This window comes from Dasypus novemcinctus, chromosome 16 (assembly GCF_030445035.2).
Source record: "Dasypus novemcinctus isolate mDasNov1 chromosome 16, mDasNov1.1.hap2, whole genome shotgun sequence".
Lineage (NCBI taxonomy): Eukaryota > Metazoa > Chordata > Mammalia > Cingulata > Dasypodidae > Dasypus > Dasypus novemcinctus.
The window spans coordinates 11,889,841-11,895,206 of record NC_080688.1 but is presented as its reverse complement, the minus strand read 5'-3'; positions in this window follow the sequence as shown (position 1 = coordinate 11,895,206).

Here is a 5,366-nt window from a genome sequence, read left to right as displayed (position 1 = left end):
TAGGAAATTTTGTGTTATACAAATGTTGCCACGATTGAAAAAAAAATGTAATGAGGAAAAGTGAACACTGCAAAATATGAAGCAATATTTTGTTCTCACAAAATAAAAATGTGTGAGAATGCACAAGTTATAGTCTCATTAAAATTAATTATTAATGACTTAAAGAAAAAAAAATTAAATAAAGACCTGATCATATAATACTCATCTAACATCCTTAACATCCCAACTTAAAAAACATAAAAACGTAACATGCAAACTATGGGCACATAGTTCTTATATTTGCTATTTCTTAGAACTACTTCCATAAGGTTCCTGCTTTCTTTCCTAGCATAGAAAATGTCTTCCTCTGTCATCCCACAGTCTTGCCTGTCAAGACGTGCCCTGTCTTCAATGGAAATAATATAGAAGGGAAAAAAAAACAGGGAAAATTCCCATGATTGACTCGTTTTTTTCCCTTTAAACTGAGTGTCAAATCCTAGAGGAGAAAGTTTCTACAGAAATTGTTTGGTCCTAGCCTCCTGTGAGAATGGACAAACTACTATGAGGCAATTCAACATCACATGTTACTCCAGGAAGAAAGACTTTCAGAGTCTAACCAGACCCTCAAGGGTAAATGACTGGATAGGAAAAAGCCAAGTTTCTACTCTTTAATGAGTTGATTCCTTAGAGACTCCAACAAATGCTGAAAACCTTGCTTTCCCAGGAGAATTTTAAGACCAAAATGTAGATGAAGTTGAAATAACATGAATTACTTGCCTGTGTGATTTAACTTGAGATATTTTTGCTTAGAACTCTATAAATGAGGTAGTTATCCTATAATATCAGGAACATATTAAATCCACTTTTTAAAAATTTATTTTCAAATGATGAATCTGAGTTAAGTACAAAAATGCTTTCACCAAATGGGATCTAAGTCCTTGAGTTGAGGCATAATCAGAACTCCAGACATAGCAGAGCATGGCTGAAGAGAACCATAGATAGGAATGTGATGTAGCTGAACGCCATTCAACATTCCAAACAAATGTTTGCACATGTCTGGGGGAGGGGCAATGAGGAGAGTGGGTATGAGTTGTCTTCATAAATTCATCTGACCCGAAGGGCATGTTTTCTCATTGGCTTTTAGGTCCCTTTGGCACTCTCTGTATCCATTCTTGTGGGTGTATGCAGTATCTTGCATAATTTCATTTCTACATTTCTTTCAACTTTTATTTCCCATTATTGCTTACTGTATCTTTTATCCTTGGTCTAACAGGAATTATTTCTACTTTCTGGGATCTAAAAATAACATCTTTCAATAATGTTTCTTTTGCACATGTAATGCCGTCTCCCCCTAATGATCCTCTTTCTCTTTCTCCTTTAGGGAAAATTAAATTGAGTTTTCAATATCTAATATTGATTACCATATCTTTTTGTTCATTTTAACTGAAATGTAGATACTTTTCATCCCCTCTTTGTTGTTCTGGAAGATTAAGCACATATATCATTTCATATTCTGCAACGGTTATATTATTCTTAATTTTGACCTCTCAGACACATTTAGCAGGGAAATTAGTGAGGGTAAAGACCTTATTCACTTTAGATATTTTGGCACACAGCATTGTGATACATAGTAATCAGTTTAAAATATTTCATGACTGTCGGAATGAATAAATGAATGAATAAACAATAGAATTTGAACCTTAGTATTGATGGTTATTCTTTAAGGGTACCAAAATTTGTAAGCATAATAACTTTTGTGGTATATATTATAAATTATGCTTCTATGTACTCGATTAGAGACTAATGAAGATGTTATATAAAAAGATTACAGAATTTGGGAGCTTTAAATGTGCTGAAGAGAATATGGGAAAGTTGATTCATGGTAACTTATTTTGAAATTTATATTAAAAACAGATGTTGGGACTTTATGACTGGCTTCCAGTGAGCAATATTTGAGAAAGGTAATTACATAATGTTCAAGAAAAGTTAGGATTTTATATAAGGTTAAAATTTTCAGGGAAATTTGATATCTATCCTTTACTTCAAGACAGAAGAGATCATCAGTTACTCTCTTAATTACTTTGTATGGCAATTAAAATTCCTCCACATTTGATGTCCTCTTTAAAAATTATAGATTATGAAAATTTTGTTGCTTTTGGCAGTTCCCCCAGTTAGAATATATTTGCCTCCCTGAATTCAATTCCATTTCTTCTTCAATGTGTAAGTTAATGCAATCCTCTTAAATGGAGTTCCCTGGTTACTCTGTTGCATACCAAACACCCCATCTTCATAGCTGCAAAATCAGCATTTGACCATTAAAGTCAGGCTCTCATATGGCTTTTGTTTCTGCCTGTGCTACTTTTATCTGCCCAAACAAAATATAATCCATTTAAAAACACAAGCCACACCTAACGTTTTGTAGGGATATGTGCAGCACCCAGCACAGTGCTCAGTAATTCCTGTGATGATTGCTAGCATCTTCTGAAACAATTCTCATAAAACTACTACACAATTTAAAAATTGTAAGTCTCTTTTCAAATTGTTAATTTCAAAAGCAGCACAGATTCTTGAAATATAACTTTGAACAAAGAAATTTGCTCATGATTTAAAAATATGAATGCATTAAATTATGGCAATCATAGTTATTATTTTTGTTTACATGCACATTAATTTTAAATGGAAATCATTACGTACAATTTTATTCACCACTTTTCAATTTGACCTTACACCATATATGTGTATTAAGTGTGTTTCATTTTTTTAAAAAAAATTATTAATTTAACTAATATACAAATAGCAATTGCATAGAAATGCATCTTACAATTATTGATTGCCTATATATTTTTAATACAAGAATACGTAAAGTAAGCAGTAATGAAAGAGGCTCAGATAATGACTATGGAGTACCAGATACAGGAGGGAACAAAAATAACTATCTAGAAGGAAGATGTTGGGATGAAAATACAACATGGAGAAATTGGCAATTTAGGACGATGATGAAAAACAGCTGTTTTTTAACTTTAAAGATAGATTAAAGCAATTAATTCAGGAAGGAAAAGAGAATAAGAATAAAGCAATGGTGGTAAAAATGTGTAGTATATAGCAAATAACTTGTACTTAAATTTGGCTATATTATAGGACAAATGATACAAACTGATGAAAGTTACTTATTGTCATTTAAAATATAAAAACATGTATTTTAATGAAAGCAACATTTCGAATAAAGAAATTTAATCAAATTATCTTTTATACCACGAAATTAGCATAATCATATACATATTTTGTATGATTTTCCTGTTGTAAATCAGAGTACCATAACCTCTATTTGCCAGCCTTTGGAAAGTATTTGGTTCTACCTATTGTTCCTGAAAATATTAAGAGTGTTTCCTTGCACAACTAACATTGTCTTACTTTGGGAAATAACCTATATGGTTACCTTACCCATAAGCCAATATGTGACTCTTTAGGTAATTAATTCATTAACCACTTTTGGTTTTGATTTTCCTTTTTATCAGTGTTTTACATGGGCTTTATGAATGCATTGTTTTCCAAGAACTGAGAATCCATCTCTCCAAAGAGCATGTCTGCATGCTTGTGGGCACATGGGTTTGTGTATGTGTAAATATGTGAACGTTGTTTTGGAAACTGTTCAAACGTCTCATGGTCAGTCTTACAAAAAGTTACTGCAGGTATCCTCCTAAGACCTTAGCCATAAGTATCAGATAGAAAGTACATTGAGAGTCACAAGAAACAAGTTTTGTCTTCCCACTTAAGCCTTAATCCAATATCAGTGATTGCTCCTAGAGGAGAATTTACTCATTAAAAGTTAGAATCCCAGTAATGAATCCTCAGGAGTTTTATCCAAATTGGAAGGGATTGACCATCTAACACTTGATCTTACATCAGGTCTCCGGTGGTCATTCTCCACTGTGAAAAACGACAACAGCCAGAAATACCAGACAAAAGGAACAATGTGAAACCAAACAAATCCATCTCCAACCACATAAATTTAAAGACATTTCAATAGACTTAGAGTAATATATACTGACCATGATCATACAGATAGTGCACAAAAAATGTATCTATCATATATTTCATCAGTTAAAAGAAAGAGGAAAAATTACTGAGAAATTCGGAGTCGTGGCAACTAGAAGAGAACTTTATTTTCTTAAAACCTTGTACACTTTTACATACAGAAAAAATACCTTGCAATTCTGTCAAAAACCGTATATATTTTCTCTCTTTTTTAAGGTTACATGTACTAAAAGTAATGCTTGAATGACTTTCATGTATGGTTTACAGGGTTTTCAAAAATCAGCAACTTTACATTAAGAGAAAATTAAAAGCATAAAATATAGGGAAAATAGCATTAGAAATCATTTGAAATTTTGTGATCTGTGATTCAAAAATAGTAAATTAGGCTAAATATAATATGATTCAATCCAAATGCATGAAGTAGTTGGCATAAGGGCGAGAAGAGGTGATAGAAAAATGCTTAATGCCTGCCACACTAATTAAATCTTAAAAGAAAAATTTAGACATACCTCAACAGGTGGAGTGGACATTGTCATCCCAAGGTCCTCAGGATGGAGGAATAAAATATGGATTAGTGTGGACTTACAGGTATTCTACTACAGAATTATTGTGACTCTGGCAATAGAAGAAACTGCATCATTGATGTGGAGACGGTGGCCATGGGATTTGCTGCAGGCAGGGAGAGGGAAGAAGAGGTGTGATATGGGAGCATTTGGGGAACTTGGAGTGTTCTGAACGATACTGCAGGGACAGATGCAGGGCATTATATATCCTTTCATAATCCACTAAATGGACTGGGAGTGTAAACAATAATGGAAACTATAATACATGCTGTGTAGCAGTGATCCAAAATGTATTGATCAAATGCAATGAGTGTGCCACACTGATGAAATTTGTTGATGTGGGAGGAGTGCGGGATGGGGAGTGGGGGTATATGAGTACATGGGAAACTCGTATATCTTTTAATGTAATATCTTATGTAATCTATGCATCTTTTTAAAAAGACAATTTTAAAAATCTGAAAAAAAGTACAGTGGTAAATCAGCTAAAATGTATGAGCTACTTTCAATCTGTGATTTTATCTTTGACTTTTGAAACTTTGTTTGTTACTCCACACCTCCATTTGAAATTCCTCTTTATACTTGTCCACCTAGTGAATTTTCTTCTTTCTTCAATACTCGACTTAATGAACCTCTTCAAAAAAGGGTTATGTTGAAGGCTCTGCACTTCAGTGAGTTTTTCTTCTTCTATACTGCAGTTTTGAGTCAGCATGCACTTTCTTCTTCTTTAGATTATGAGCCTTTCTGGGGAAGAATCAATATGCTGTACATGGTTCAAACAGATACTTTCAC